Here is a 17,624-nt window from a genome sequence, read left to right on the forward strand (position 1 = left end):
TTCTCCATAGATAAGAATGTCTAGTGTTTTTAGTCATTCTTCTCTTTCTGATACAGAGAGGGAGACACCTCTATATTCATAAGAGAAATCTACAAATGGTGATTCCCCTTTATAAATGTAGATGTTCCTTACACAGAGTAACATCTACTCTCTTTTCAGAGCTTTTCTTGTGTCTACTCTTTCTTAAAAATAACCAGCTCAAAATACTTCTTATGCCAAAGAGACATATTTTGGGGTGGCAAACTTTGTTCCCCTTCATATATTTAGAATCTCCAATTGGAATAAAAAGGCATTTAATGATTATATTTAATAAAAGTCCATGTTATATACAGATTTGGGTAGAACATTAAAATGATTATTTACAGCTTTATTTTGAGGTTACTAAATGTAGTTCAGGTGTTTATATATAGTCTACATTTTCTTTTTAACAAAAGAGGGACATGATGGACTCTATTCCTTAAAGTATTAAATATGAGAGTTTTTGAGGTGCTTCCCAAGTCTTTAAGTGGAGGATATGGTTATTTGGGGCAACAACTCAAGAGACAGACATAGATTGTGTGTATTGGTGTGTGTTTGTGTTTATGGGAGTCATTATCCTTTAGAAGGATGAGATTTTAATTGCTCATGGGTAAAATACAGAAAAAATGACAGATGAGGGTAAAATGCCACATCAGAGCACAATAACACTGAAGAGATGAGTACAAGAAAGACCTGAAAATAAAATGGGAAATATCAAAACTTAAAAGGAAATACAGGATTGAATGATGTTTCATGCAGGTGTTGGTTAACATACATTCTTACTTAATTTTAAAATATGGGAACATTAATGAGTTCAATTAAGTGGCTATCATATATTGTCAACGTGCTGGTTTATGAACTGCCTAAGTCAAAATTAAAATACCTTTTCCTGAAACTCTGTAGGCAACTGTATATGCTCTGTAGTGAGGATATGGCATATATTTCTGTTGACTGAGATAATAGAAATAATTATGATAATTCAGATATAAAATCTCTTCTAGCATTTTAAAAGATAAAACTGAAATTTTGATGATTCAGAGATTTATAAAAATAGTTATATTTGATGAAAAACATCACATGGGCATTGCATGATGTGCAATGCAAGTAGTCTGGAGTCTGATTATTAGTTCCAATAGAATGTTTCTCATTATCAACATTTTCTTCAAGAGTTAGTTGTGTTTCATTTTGAAAAAAATATGGTTTTGTACACATATGGTACTATGAATGCTTGTGGTAAATGAATGAGTACTTTAAATATAATTTTGGGAAGTTAAATACATTATTAGTTTGTACTTTACCAATCTTTAACTTTACTACCACCCAGAGGACAAGTTTGATCTGACTTTTTTTTTTTTTATTGTGGTAAAAATACTTAACATGAGATCATTTGACCATGTACACATGGGTTTATTTCTGAGCTCTTTTCTGTCCCATTGGTCTATATATGTTTTTAAGCAAATAACATACTGTTTTGATTACTGTAGCTATATAATATGTTTTAGAATTAGGAAGTTTGAGGCCTTTAACTTTTGTTCTTCTTTCTCAAAATAATTTTGGCTATTCAGGGTTTTCTAAGATTCCCTATGAATTTTAGAATGGATTTTTCTATTGCTCAAAAAAATAAAAAATGCCTTTGCCATTTGGTGGGGATTTCTTTTATTTTGTAGATCACTTTGCATAGAATAGACACTTTAACATTATGAAGTCTTCCTACCCATGAACATTAGATGTCTTTCCATTTATTTGTGCCTTTTAAAGTCTGTATCAGCAATGTTTTATAGTTTTGAGTATGCATGTTTTTTGCATCCTTGATACATTTTTCCCCAATATTTTGTTATTTTTGATGTTATCGTAAATAGCATTGTTTCCTTAATTCCCTTTCAGATGGTTCATTGTATAGAAATACAACAGATCTTTTTTGGTGTTTCTTTAATACCTTGCAACTGTGCTAAATTCATTTATTAGGTCTAATATTTTGTGTGTGTGGAATCTTAAGGGTTTTCTACATAGAAGATTATTTTATTTCTTCTTATTGCCTAATTTCTCTAGCTGGGACTTCTCATAATATATTGAATAGAAGTGGCAAGAGTGGGCATCCTTGCCTTGTTCCTGATCATAGAGAAAAACCTTTCAGTTTCTCACCAATGAGTATTGTGTTAGCTGTGGGATACTCATATGTGAGATATTTATTATGTTGAGGTAATTTTCTTCAATCATATTTTGTGATATTTTTATTCTGAAATAGTGTTGGACTCTGTCAAATACATTTTCTGCATCAATTGAGATTTTCTTGTGATCTTTCTTTTGTTTTGTTAATGTGTTGTATTACATTTATTGATTTTCACATGTTGAATCACCTTGCATCCCAGGGATAAATCCTTCTTGTTCATGGTGTATAATCCTTTTAATGTGCTGTTGAATTTGGCTTGCTAGTGTTTTACGGAGGATTTTTGCATCAATACTTATTAAGGATATTGGTCTGTAATCTTTTCTTGTGTCTTTGTCTGGTTTTGGTATCAGGGTAATATTGGACTCATAAAAAGAATTTGAGAAGTGTTCCCTCATTTACAATTTTTTGGAAGAGTTTGAGAAGGATTGGGTTTATTTTTTCTTTATGTTTCATAGAATTCTTCACTGATGTCATGTCTTCAGTTCTGGGCTTTCCTTTATTGGGAGGTTTTTGATTATTGATTACAAATCTCCCTATTTGTTGTGAGTCTGTTCAGATTTTCTTTTTCTTTATCATTCAATCTTGGTAGGTTGCATGTTTCTGGGAATTTATCCATTTCTTCTGTGTTATCCAATTTGATGGTATATAATTGTTCATAGTAGTCTCATAATTTTATTTCTGTGGCATCCATTGTAATGCCTCCTCTTTTCTGATGTCAGTTGAGTCTTTATTTTTATTAGTTATCTAGCTAAAGTCTGGTTAATTCTGTTTTATTTTTTCCTCAAAGAATCAAGTCGTAGTTTCATTGATACTTTCTCCTCTGTTTTTCTATTCTCTATTTTATTTATATCTGCTCTAATCTGTATTATTTCCTTCCTTCTGCTAAATTCGGATTTAGTTTGTTCTTTTCTTAGTTTTTTGAGGTGTAAATTTTGGTTGTTGATTTGAGATACTTTCCTTTTAAAATGCAGACATTTACCACTATAAATTTCCCTCTTATTACTGCTTTTACTACATGCCATAAATTTTGGTATGCTATGTTTTTATTTTCATGTGTCTCAAGATATTTTCTAATTCCCCTTTTGATTTCTTATTTGACCCAGTGGTTGTGCAGTTTGTGGTGTTTAATTTCCATATATTTTTGGATTTTTGTTTATGATTTGTTTTAATCCATCAGGAAGATAAAATGATGATTGGGGTTGTTTTAACAAACACTTTCACATGTTCCAGTGGGCATGAAGAAATAAAGAGCTCAATTTAAGAAAAGATTATAAAGAGAATCCATTTGCCACTGACTCTATGGATGAAAAATGCAATATTTCAACTCGAGAGTAATAGGCTTGTTATTTAGCTTCTAAGATGCTGAAAGTAATCTTCAATGAGAAACTTCTCCATAATTTCTGGATTTGCATTCAATTTACATATATACAATTTATGAGTTTTCAAGTATTTGCTAGCATTCTTATGGCATACAATTATAAGTTAGCATATTCTAATTTAACAGAAATAATTATTGAGAAAAAAGTTAATGGTTGTAGAGCCTTCCCTATGACTCTTGGGTTTTTTTTTTAATATCATAAACCAGATTTACTTGTCTACTGGAGGATTGCACACAAATTTATTCCTCCTACTGATATAACAGGTTTTATTTAAAATTGATTTGAATCTTTATAAAATTTAATGAAATTATTAGCCTATGGGGACATGAATTCCAGTTGAGTGCTCTATGGATGCCAAAAGCTAAGGAAATAGTGCATACTTGTGAACTACATTACCTGAGGATAACAGGGTTCAAATTTTTTCATCTTTGCAAAATGGTGACAGTATATTTTTGGCATACAGTACTTTTTAAATGTTGCTTGAAATAAATATAACTGAAATGACTAGAAGTCAAATAAGGTAATGAAAGACTGAGGCATTTCTCCACAAGAGTAAATAAAAAAGAATACTTCAGTAAAATATGAATTTCCATAGATAAAAGTTTAGTCTGTGTCATGCAAAGGGGAAGAAAATCTTCAACTGGCTTTAGGCAAAGTTGCTAAATTTAAGTGTTAAACTGAAGCAGATATGGAAAGACAAATGATGGAATTATTTGTTGGAAACATATATAAGCTCATTTAGGCTAGCCTGAATGATGTTCCCAAAGGCTTATTTTTGTATAGGAAAAATGTCATAGTTGAAAAGTAAACATTTTAATTTTTTAAAATCAAATTCAGGCATTAAAATCCCACATTAAAAGTCCTCACTGCCAGAGATTGAGGCTCAGGTCAGTAAAGATTGCTGGCAGACAACTTTGGCATGCTCATACCCACATTTGACCAAGGCATTAAGCCAGCACATACCTTTTGCTGGTGGAATTAGGAATCCACATCTTGGCAGTTTACCTATCCATGTAGACCACCAGAAGGCACTGATTATACTCTGTATTCCCAGAAGGAATTTTGAGTGAATAATCCAAAAAGTTTATCTAACACTGAATAGGTCATAACAATAAATATTTTCAATGGAATACTTCAATAAACAAGGGAATAATTTAGATATACATCAAATTTAATTGTTTGAATAAATATGTATTTTATAAATACAATAAAAACAAAAATAAAATATAGCAATATAAATTACTTATAAGATGCCAAAACTAGAAGTGTTAAAATTTCTTAAATTCTAATTCTAAAAGAATGATATGATCACTACAAAGCAAAATGAAATACAAAGGTGGATGAAGAAGATGTGTAGTACCCTTGAACTTAAACAACTTGGGATTGAACTGTGTGGATCCACTTATATGTGGATGTTTTTCAATAAATATGTACTACCGTACTACATGATCCATGGTTGGTTGAATCCGCAAATGTGATTACTGGGGGTCGACTGCAAAGTTACGCACAGATTTTTGACTGTGTGGAAAGTTGGTGTCCCTAGCCCCAGAGCTGTTCAAGGGTCAACTGTAATATCCAGTGATCCTATATGCAATCTCATTCCACTTACCCCAGCCTACATATCAAACAAATAAATTTTTAAAAAGGCAACCCAAACAAATGAAAAAACTGAGTCAAAAAGAAAGAAAGAAAGAAAAAGGAAATTTACGTAACACCGTGCAATTAGCAGAGTGGGGGTGTGAATCTGAGCAGTCTGTCTCCAGAATTCATGTTCATCATGTAAACCTAACCCGTCTGTTTAGCTGAACAATATTTCTGAGTCTGGTATGTACTTTATATTTTAACAGATGTTAGAAATGTGTAACTCCACCCAAAGCACCCACTTCTCCTCCTCCCTGCATCCCTTGATGCGGTCTATTCAGAATCTCAAACTAGAAGTCTTGTCCTTAACATACAGGATTTGAGCATTTAAAATTCATAGAATTTAAGACAACTCCATAGAAAAACTGACAGAAAAAAGGTTAGGAATGGATAATCCTCTCACATAGAAATCTAAATGGCTGGAGTACATATATGAAAAGATATTCTGATGAAAATTGATACCAAGATAGGACTTTCATTCAGTTGATTTAGTAAAGATGAAACGATCTGTTATGTTGTTGTGTCTGGAACTACATACCCATATATCAAGCTGAGTACTTGAAATCTCTTCTCGAATGTGAAACACTTTCAAATTTATCATATCCAAAATTAGACCTGTGGTCTCTCCCCGCAACATATTCCACATTTCACCTTACTCAGTCGGGATTCATAATTTTCCAGTTGCACAGGCACCTCAAGCCATCCATGACTGCTCCTTTTCATACCACTCACCCAATACATCAGAAATTCCTGTTTCCCCTAACCTCAAAATGTATGAATTACCTAATACCTGCATACTACCTCTTCTGTTATCACCCCAAATGTACTCTGATCAAGGTTTCTGTTACAGCTTCCTAACAGATACTTCGGCTACTACATGTGACCTCTTACAGTTTTTTCCTCAAAATGGTAGGGTGATTCTTTTAAAATACCAGTTTGAGTTTGTCACTCCTCTGCTTAAACTCTGCCATGATTCTCCTTTTCACTAAGACTAAAAGCCAACGTCCATACCTTGGCCTGCAGGTTTCATATTGTCCTTTTAACCCCAAACTCTCTGACCTGCTCTGGTTTCTCTCCTTCACTCACTCACTGAGTTCCAGCCTCACTCTTACCCTTGCTCTTTTTGAACACTCTAGGCAAGCTCTTATTATTTTTTTCCTACAGTGCTTGTGGCTTTCCAAAAAAATATGTAATTTATCAGTTAATTATATCTCTGAAAGCCTCTGGAAAAAAAGAAAAAAGTATGGCCCCTTCTCTCCTAAATAACATGTAAGATTTAAGTACTATTAGACTTTCTTAATGTCAGCTAATTTGATATAAGAAAAATAGTTGTTAAATATTGCAGCACTGAGGAGACTGAATTGTCTTATATATGTGAGAGAATAAACACCTCATCTCTGAATAGCTAACAACTTTTTTTTCCATCTTGCCAAAGAAATTCTTTTTGTGGGCCCAGTTTCTCTACAACTTCACCCACCTTATCACCCCTCCATACCTCGGCCCCTTTTCCAACTCTCACAAAGTGTCTACTTTGTGTTAGATAAGGATTTGCGGAGTTAAACGCCTTAAACAGGTAAAATCAGGGTGAAGGAGATAAAGGAACAGAATTTCAGAATTGAGAGGAAAGGAAGAGGGCTTAGCCCCAGTGCACAAGCAATTATACATTATCATACCAATAGAAAAGAGAAGATACAGTTCTAAAATTGCAGGATGAAAAGAAAATGTTCCTATATTTTGTTTGACAGAGAGATACGGACGAAAAAATAAGCACAGGCAGAACCACCAAGTGTGTTTAAATGGATGAAAGGTAAAATTTTTAAAAAAATGTTATTGACTAAGGATTTGGATCACTTTCAAGGGGTTCTCAAAATACAAATAAAGGATTATAGTATTTTAGCATAATTTTGGATTGTCACATATTATATTTTAAATTTTCTTGGTCTTGGATGTAGAAAGATTAGCTCATTTCATACTTAACTAATGAAACTATCATCAGTGGTCAGTATAGGACCCCGTTCAAGTTTTATTTATTTACTATTTATTTTAATTATTTGTTTTATTCACAGTGCTGGAAATCCTTCCATTTTATCATATATGTGCTTAAAAGAAGGAACAGATTGTGTTATGTAAGTGTGCATTTGTATGTATACTACATGGCCACAAGGTAGAATATGGTCTTATAATCTCTCTGTATATCATATACATTATACATATACCAATCTAATATATTTGATATGTAGCTTTGAAAAGCCTTATGAAACATGTAGGGATGTTTTGTATATACATTTTAAGTAACGTAAACTATATAGCTTCTCAATCTCTTGTAATGACTATTTCCCCCAATGTAATGTAGACTGATATTTTGCAAGATAAAAAATAATAAATAGAAAAATTAAGGAAGACATAAACATGCCAGCCTTTTATTATTAGATATAATAGACATGAAAATACATTTTAGTAAATCCATTAAGGCAAATGGTCTTAGCACAAGGAAGAGAGACTTAAGATCGTGCATTCTGTTTATTGAAAGTGAAATTATGACTGAATATTAACTCCCCATATTATATACCTACATAGATACTTTGGGTACCATGTATATATATATCACTTTCCTATTTGTTTTCTTCCATATCTATAATAAGTTAAATTCTTGTAATTTTTAAAAATACTGATATGGGTTTTTTTTTTTTCCCCTCAATTTTTTTCCCCGAGTTTGATCAAAACTAGATCCACTTCTAGTTTGTTCCTTTTTGCACTTAGGTTTAAAATTTATTGTTCTAGACATAAAATTTATTGTTCTAGACATTTTCATCAACTGAAATGATTTGCATTTCTGTTTTCTTCTTAAGGAGATGATTAGTCTGTAGTTTGCTTTTTTCTGTTCCTGTGCCTTTTGGAAACAGTCTTTCATGTTCAGGAGTGCCTTTTTTGGTCTTTATAGTGAAGTACAATTTCTTTATTGAACAGAGTTAGTGGTAGGTGGTGAGAGAATGGTTTAGCCTGTGTTGTTCCTGTTTCCTTTTTATTATTTCTGCAGGATGCTTACATTCCCTTCATCCTTCATTGTCATTCCTTTTCTATTTATGTGATTGATTGTACCCCAGAATCAATGTTTCATTCCAGTGCACTTTCAAGCGCATTTCCTGTACTACCAAGTCATATCTTCATTTGACATTTAGTCCTGGATGGTGTCTTTCTGGTGGTAGGTTTTCCTGTCCTTTTGAAATTATTCTTTACTCCAAACCCTCCCTTTTTAAAAAACTGAGGCTCCTACGGCTCCCCTTCCCCATTTGTCTTACAGTGAGAGTAGGATCACAGATGGAATTCGGATTTATTTCTCCACATACTGTTAATTTGAAGTTTTTGGTATTCTGTCTCCTAGTAATGTTGAAGTCATAAGTCATGTATGAACATATTTATCTTACTCTCAAATTTAGATATTTTTGAGGGGTGGATGTATAGAGTTTGATTTAAGCAGCTACCATTAACCTCTAGAAATTATTTACAGTACCACGTATGTCAGTATTTAAAGATTTTAATGTAACAAATGAGCTTTCTTCTTACTTGTTAGATTATCCCATCTAGGCTTGGTTGATGGCAACATGACTCAGAGAGGATAATATAGATCTGTTAGAGATTGAATGTTTGTGTCCCTCCAAAATTCATACTTCCATACATTGAAGCCCAAACCACCAGTGTGTCTGTATTTGGAGATGGGGCCTCTAAGGAAATAATTAAGGTTAAATGAGATTATTAGGGTGGAGGCCTGATCTGGTAGGATTAATGTCCTTATAAGAAGAGATACCAGAGCTTGCACACTCTCAATGTCTCTCTGTGTGCACATGAACCAAGAAAAGGACATACGAGGGCACAGCAAGAAGGTGGCTACAAGTCAGGAAGCATTCTCACCAGAAAGGTAATTGGCCAGAATATTGCTCTCGGACTTCCAGGCTCTAGAACTTCAGTTGGTGTTCTAACCAATGGAATTTTGTTACAAAAGTCCTAGCAAATAATATCTAAATTACTTCTCTGTTTGATTTTAATAACACCTTTGAGAAACCATTTTCAAAGAGGCACACTGACATGAAGAAGATTTTAAAGAATGTTGATCAGGATATTTATTTTAAAATTATTATCCAAAATAAAACGATGCCATATTTTCAACAATCAATCATTCATTACTTGCTACTTCTAAAGATTTATTTTCTAAAGGTATAGCTAAAAGTAAATAACAATTCAATAAAATAGATTCCAAATTCCACAATTTTTAATGCAAGAATCATCAGATAGATAGATAGAAATTAAATTTTATTCGCATCTATAAGTTGTCACAATAAATTTTGTAGGTAAGCAATGTCATGATTTTCAATCAATCACATTGATAATTGTTGCTAAATTACAGAACATGTTTGTTATATAATATTTCTTCCAGGCTTTATTTTTTTTCCTGCAAAACTTGTCTGCCATTGAAAAAAACATGATTTCTACTACACTACAGCTGCCCATGTTATTACTCTTTTTAAAAGCTGGGACCAAACTGGTATCATATCTAATAGAAACACCTAAACTGATGTATGATTTATAATGCTGAGAAAAATAAAATCAATTATCTCTTGGCTGATTAGTTTATAAAGTATAGCTACAACATTTATAAACTGCCATCATTTGACACTTATAATTCATGCTGACCAATGTAAAAAAGTGAAGGCTACGAAGTTTAGTGCACAGTAAATCAATGATTAATTATATAATTTCTAAGTCAAATATAAATTTCAACTATTGCAGGTTTCATGAATATAATCCAATATCATTTGAGAAACAAAAAGTTTAAAATCTTCTACTCTTTACAATTTATGTATTCTTACTTGATGGCGTATATATATATGCACCTTTGTACATACATGCTTGTCATTTGCATTTAATCCATTCCATAGCTTATATATTTTCATGTCATCTTTAATTTTATTTGAATTTAATATATTATTTTGAATATGTTTTCAACAGTCAGAAATCCCTTAAAGTAAATAGGGCAGGTATTCTTCTCATTTTCATTGTTTGAGTAACAGTGTTCCTTCCACTTTATTTCTTATCGAACAACCGTATTACATTCCGAGTTGAATGTACGCATCTTTTTTTTTTTTTTGGTCTTTGGAAGTACATTGAAAGAAGCCTATATGAGAAAATAATTTGAAATATTCACAATATTTATACATGAAAAATGAATCTAAAAATTGTTTTTAAAAATCCAAAATTTGGCATAATCAATGCCTTAAAGAAATTTTGTTATAGAAGTAACTTTATTTTAAAAGAAAGCTTTGAAATTAAACTTATTCAGTGCTGTATGTCAACTATATTGCAGTCAATCTAGAAGAAAAAAAATCTTTGAATAATGATACCAAGGGAAGGTTTAGCTTTTCTACTTTACTATGCAGCTCTTCTCTGTGAGGTCTGCCTATCACAAACATACTAGAAAGCTTTCAATCTCTACATTTTCCTTAAAACATCTTTCCCCTCATATTTGTTTGCCCAAGTGACGTATTTGTGACTAGTTGATATTTCTTAGGTAAGTGAATATAAGGTATAAGTAAGATTTAGCATTATTTTCTCTCTTTCAGCTCTTATCCTCTTCAGAGTTGTTTATTGATCCAATTTCAAAGTCAATTCCCTATTATAATTGAATTTTCTTTTATATATAAGACTGTTAGGTTGCATTGCTTTCTTTATACATTTCAAAATACCCCTCCCCTCATTTATAAAGATCAATAGGAAACCCTGCCTAGAAAAAATACCCAGAAAAAACAGTTATCCACTAGTGTGGTTTAATTTATCAAGACAAAGTGCTCTCTTTAAATTATTTTTCTCTCTGAGGTAATGTAAAATAAAAGAGATGTGAGACTAAAAATTACCTGATAAAATGGAAGTTCTGATGGATTCTTTAAGGCTTTTGTGAGGAAAATGTTCTGAGTTCACTGTATTTTTCTTACCATAAGTTAAACCTTCTCTTGATGTATTAGAGAAAGAGAAGAGGTTTATCACTAAGGATGTATTAAAATTTTATATATTAAAATTATATATATATTGAATATAATGTATTGCTTTTAAAAGGAACATTATTAAGATAAACATAAAATAGAGGTGGGAAATTAGTTTTTCCTCTTTCACTGTGTGGAAAAAAATATTTATGAAGCCCTCACTATTATTTTAAGGTACAACTTTGGGCTTGGTATCTAGTAATAAACTCAGTTCAAATAGCATGTCCTGAAAATGCCCTTCCTCAAACCATGAGTTACTTAAAACACCACCTCACTTTAACTCCTCCTCAGTAACTCTCCAAGGCATTACCTTAATTTAGTTTCTTTTTAGTCCTTAACAGGAGCAGAAATTTCCGTGTTTATCCCTTTGTTAACTGTTTCTGTCTACTAGATTTTAAGCTACAAATCGTAGCGTCTTTGTTTATCTTGATAAAGACTCTCTCCTTAATGAAACTTGAGTGAAGCTTTCCTGAGCCCTCTTTCTGACTCGGCCTCATCTTTGGACTTTGTCTTCACCTCCAGTCGTAGCAAGAATTCAAAGTCGGTTAGCCAGTCCCCCTACCCTTGATATCTCCTCTTAGTAATTTTTCATTCAGTGACTTTCTCACTAGAGCTGGCTATAAATCCCCAACTACCTTTTTGCTATATTTGGAGTTGAGCCTGATCTCTTAAATAAGGTCTTTCTTACCGCTTTATAATAACTGTCAGAATAATTTTTTTCATTAGCAATCCTGTCCATCACTTTATACTCAGCATCTATAATACTGCCTGGCATGTAGAAAAACAATGTGCATTTCCTGAAGGAATGAATAAATACCATGATTAATAATGATTGATTAAGTATATAAGAAAGTTAAAGTTTATACATATCTGTGCATATGTAATATTAAGATTTAGTTTAATACATGTAAATGGTATAACAGACCTCAGGATCTGGGGCCGGACTGCCAGAGTTTGACTCCTGTAGAATCTGATTAGTTGTATGACTTCGGGCGAGTTATCAATTCCTTGGAGCTTCAGTTTCCTCATTTGTACAATGCAGTTATTAAGGCAACAATAAATGGGTTAATATATTTGAAGCTTTGAAAAGTAAGATCAAATATGCAGTCAATATACAGTAGTTACTATCATTAATAAGTGTATTGGCATTAGTAATACCACTAACCTGGTATGTATTGCATGCATTAAAGGGACTATTCTATCATACATATTTTAAGAGATTTATCCAGTCTGAAAAATATGCAGTCTATCCATTTGAAATGAAATGTTGGTACACTGATGGTTTCCATCTGCTCTATTTTACTGTATCTTCTTGCTTACATTATAACCCAAATTTCTAGATATCACCATTCTGTGACTATAAAACAAGCTGGGATGAACACAACAATCTATCCCCTTCTCCCTGCTGATGCTAAAACTAATAGAAAGTATAAAATATATTTAACTGTTTATTTTGACTCTCGCACATAACTATACAAAGGCAGGGATTTGGGTTGTTGTATTCAATTTTATCTCTCCAAAGTTTAAGTGCAATCATAGAATTAAGTCATTTAGAAATGGTATTAAAATTATTACCAGATACTATTAATTGGGATGGAAAGTCACTTCATTAGTGATTTATATAATATTACAAAATGAAGGACATCTTTTAGAAATGAAAATAGTTGCAGATTTAATTAAAATGTTAAATTACTGTAAAAATAAATCATAAAAAATTTAATTGAAGAAACAGTACAGTCTGATTCCATATTTTTTCATTTCCAATTTTATAGCACCTATTTGATATTTAAGGGAAAAATAGATATCACTTCATTTTTAAACTGCATAAGGATCTTCATTCTAGTTAATGTAGCATTTTTTAGGAGGGTTTTTGGGCCAATTCAGGTTCATGGCCAATGTGCTAACATTTTATATTATCAACTATTCTTTTTATCGTTAGTCTAAGATGGTTTTTCAGGATCTTATTAAATTTCTGATCATGTATGCAGCTTATTACAGGTGCTATAGTTACTGCATCTTAGACGATGCACAACACTGCTTATTGTTACTGGGAATAGAGTTCTGTTTTAGAATATGCATTTGAGATAGAAAATGCATTTGAGATCTAAGTCCAGGGTCTCCAATGCTACTCCTGTTATACCTCAGGGATAAGGAGGGAAATATAATACAGGGAAAAGAGTGTTTCTTTGGAAAACTCAACTATTCTGTTGGCAGTGTGTTTCTGGAAAGAAATCAGCAAACCTCTCTCAGCTATGATTTTCACATTGATAAAAGTCTAATGGTCTCTATGGATCTTTAAATTTTATTTTTTCTGAGTAGTACAATAAATTAGAAGAATTGTGAAAATACCTTTACTTCCTTTGTGTTCTGCCATTGAAGAAAATAATTTTTCCATAATTTTCTGCCATTGATGTATTTAATTTATACAGGAGAATGTCCTGTATTTGAGACCAGATGCCTAAACATTTCCTAGAGAAAAATTAGGAGTAGATTTGAGAATGCATTACATTTTAAAACTTAAAGATTTAGAATGGAAATTCTGAATTTGGAATAATAGAATTCATGATAATAGTGATAAAATTACTATATGAAATTTGAAAATTATTGATATATCCATGTCCATTTGGATATATCCACTGAGTATATCCATTACAAATTTTAAAAATATTTTGACAACTTGTAATTGCTGTAGATACTGAGAGGGCTATTCATCCTAAACTGCTTTCTAAGTATTGTGCTGTGCAATAATTGAACTGCTGGTCCCTTCCTTATAACAAATCTATTTCTAGCTCTAAATATTCCTGAAATTCAAACATCTTCTGAGGACAATATTTTGTGCTGCTATTTCAGATGATAAATGGTGACTAATCTCAGTCATTAATTATGGAGATCAGAGAGAAAGGTGGGGGAATCGTTTAGTCCATAGTCACTTCAGTTCATTTTTGATGCTAAAATAACAAAAATGTATGTACCATATTCATGAATAGTCCACAGTATTGTCAATATTTTCTTCAATACTTTCCCCATGGAATTATTGTAAATAAGTGTAGTTGAGACATTTAGTTACAAAGCTTACTTACTGATCATAGTTTTCCATATGCTAAAATAAATGGCATTTTAAATGCTCAATGTATTCCTTTCAAGCAGCATTTTTTGTATTTGTTAAAGAAACTCAGTTTCTGGGTTAATTATGCCTGTTATAGAAAGATCTTTAAATTATAAAGTATCAATCAGTCTCACACTTCACAGAAATAAGTCATGTTAAATAGCATCCTTTAGTACATTTTGAGACAGTAGTTGCTAAAATGGGCTGCACAAATCCCTGAATTGTATGTGACACTGAAAATACATCCCTATTAAACCTCTGAATCATTTATTCCTATTTTACTCATTTTTTTTTTCCAACTCGTGATTGCCCAGGAATCCCATACCTTTTCAGAGACAATGCCTTAATTAATACTCATGGAGAATTCTCTCCTGGAGAAAATGCAATACAGGCCCAATTACTTTTTGAAATGCATGATTCTTCTTAACAGATTGTACCTGCATTCACAGTGTAATGCTCTAAGACTACCTGGAGGTTACATTTCCTCAGTTCTGCATAGTAGTAATGAGCATTTAAATCAGTTTAATTCTTTCATATTTGTATGTATTCAAACCTGGAAGGAGAAACAACACAAAAGGCATTAGAAATGTAAATTAATGATTTTAATTAAAATATTTTGCAATCTATATGTATAAGCATAATTAGTCTTATGATTATTATTACTTCTACAGATGAATTCTTCCTATCTTTTAAAGAATTGGTGCTACTTCAAAAACCACTTTCAAAGACTGGATTATATACCTTCACATTAGAAGAAGATAATGAAAATGTTTAAATAACACATAAAGAAAAAAACAAATATATGGACATTGCATGTTTAAGGTGATAAAAAATTAGTAAAGCAGAAATACTAGAATATATTTCATATGACAAAGTCCATGAAAACAGTAACTGCCATTTGAATATAAAAACTGAAAGCTGGTGTAGGTTATGTAAGAAGAAAAAAGTCCTTGAAACTTAGATAATAGTTTTACATGTAAAACCTTATGGCTGTATGGCACCAGTCTTGACTGATAGCTGTTTAGTTCTACAAACAAAAGGAGTTGTTAACTGACAGATGGTTGTGTTCTAAACTTCCAGTTATAAGTCAGATGCTGGTACCTCTATAATTTCCCACAGAAACCACTGGTTGGCTAATAACAAATTATATACATATACATATATATATATATACACACACACATACACAGAGAAATATTTGTAAAAGAAAATTTGGATTATCTAATATTTGCAGTGCACATTACCTTCAGATCATTTGTTACATTGTATTTATAATTCTTATCTAAAGCAACCAATCTTACTACTCTTCTCTTTCATTTTCTAAAGCTATGAGGCTTTGAAAAACTGGCTCAGAACACTCAGAAGAATGCAGAAATAAGAATAAGACTTCGTGGGTAACCAACGTTATCATTCTGCTGGTTCTTTCAGTAAAGATTTAACTAAATTTTCAATATATGCATATCTTAATATAGTATGACAGTCATTTTTTTTAAATTTTGAGATTATTTTTGGCAGTTTGGGAGGTTTTACCAACGTACCTCAGTGGACCACCTTCCAAAGTCAATTAAATCATGGCATGTTGCCTGAGAAGTGCATCTCATGAGCTGCTTATGCCCAGGTACCTTTTCTTCATTTCTGGAATAAATCTCAAATTAAAACAGAGTGGTACTATTACTGTCTGCATTTCTAGTTGTCTCTCGTTCCCATACCTGTAATGCTCAACCTACGTGTTTCTTCCTTTTCAAATATCACTCATCTGTCATGACTGCCCTAAAAGCTCCCTCCTTTAAAAAGACCTCTATCCCATTCTCTTCAGAAAGTGGAATTTCCCTCCTCTGAGCCACCATGTCACTTTGTACATCCACTGTTCATTCATCATAATCTTGACTATATCACAATTGGCTTTATATTTAACCATTACTACTCCTCAAATTGTATCTCTTAATAAAGAAAGCTCATTTACATCCCTTTTCACTGGGTGGGCAGGAATAAGGTCTAAGTTAATCTATATGTACTTGATATGCATCTTATTTAAAATGGTAAGAAATTGCAAACAATATAAACCAGTTAGTTTTCAAAGTTAGTCATAATATTCTGAGACTATAAAAACTGTTACACAATAATATTTACCGTCACTGGTGAATTTATGTCCTATTGCTGCCACAAAGTTGGTGAAATGAAGAAAAAAAATTAAGGAAGTGCAAAAAGAGCAGGGTGTCTGAAGCGAGTTAAGCAAGGAGAAGAGATCATTTTAAATTTAAGATGTGTATTATATATGCAAATAAAGATGTCAGATCAGAATTTGATATAACAAGTCTGGGCTTTGAGGGAGAAAGAGAGAGCTGGAGACAGGCTCCAACAAAGGGTTGATAGTACAAGCCCTGAGACTTTGTGTGGAGGAGCCAATGAGGTACAGCAAGAAACAGGAGAGGGTCATGTCTGGAAAGCCAAGTGCAAAAGGGTTTCAAGGAGTGATCAACTGTATTTATGTAGGTGATTACCCAAAAAAATTAAGGGGATTCTAAAAATTGATATGAACATACTTTAAACTTAAATATTTATCTATTGGACCACTGTTTGATGAGGTAGATAAGAACCTTTATTTCTATTTAGTTCATTAATAGAAGTAAAATGTAAGTGAAGAATGATTCATGATTTTTTAAGGAGCCTTTCTGACATTTACAGTTGTTGTGTTCACACGTAATGCTAGAATGTATATTTTCAAGTAGCTTTTCCAAACCATTTGTCTCAATGCAAAAACTTTTCTTCTTTACAGTCATATTTTAACACTTTATGTAATACTTAATTAGGTACTATAGTCGTAAGTATAACTGGCACTAATAAGTTTGGAAATAAACATAACTTGGTACTTGGTGGAAGCAGATATGTAAGGATAGTAGATATTAAAGTATAGCCTAGTAATACTAAGTGCCCCGTGAGTTGTGATTGTCACTTTGTTTCACAGAAAGAATGGAGAGCAACAGTTAACGAAATGAGTACATAGGTGAAGGGTAAGAGGACTTCCAATACATAACAAAATGTTAAATGAATATGTTGGGCATTACAGGATACTTTAAAACAATTACAGCTAAGTCATCACCTAAAACTTGTAAGGTCAATCAAGTTGCAGTTAAAAAATATGTTCTTAAAAGACAGTCTCTTCAGCAAGTGGTATTGGGAAAACTGGACAGCCGCATGTAAATCAATGAAGTTAAACACCCCCTTACACCATACACAAAAATAAACTCAAAATGGCTTAAAGACTTAAATATGAGACA

The 17,624-nt window shown here is 32.2% G+C and overlaps 1 long non-coding RNA gene and 1 pseudogene across 3 annotated transcripts in view; one reads left to right on the plus strand and one right to left on the minus strand.

Moving 5' to 3' along the window:
- Positions 1-17,624, plus strand: part of LOC309661318 (cofilin-2 pseudogene) — a 446,115-nt pseudogene that overhangs the window by 338,635 nt on the left and 89,856 nt on the right. The window lies entirely within an intron of this gene.
- Positions 1-17,624, minus strand: part of LOC309661370 — a 187,473-nt gene that overhangs the window by 16,399 nt on the left and 153,450 nt on the right. The window contains exons 2-3 of one of the 2 annotated variants that reach the window (XR_014263985.1): positions 14,784-14,899; positions 12,166-12,264 (exon numbers count right to left, since the gene is read on the minus strand). This is a non-coding gene — a long non-coding RNA (uncharacterized lncRNA). Of the gene's footprint in view, positions 1-12,165; positions 12,265-13,589; positions 14,900-17,624 lie in introns of both variants that reach the window. The other variant, XR_014263986.1, reaches the window with a different exon arrangement.

The sequence above is a fragment of the Balaenoptera physalus genome, assembly GCF_965194825.1.
Source record: "Balaenoptera physalus genome assembly, chromosome: 5".
Classification (NCBI taxonomy): Eukaryota; Metazoa; Chordata; class Mammalia; order Artiodactyla; family Balaenopteridae; genus Balaenoptera; species Balaenoptera physalus.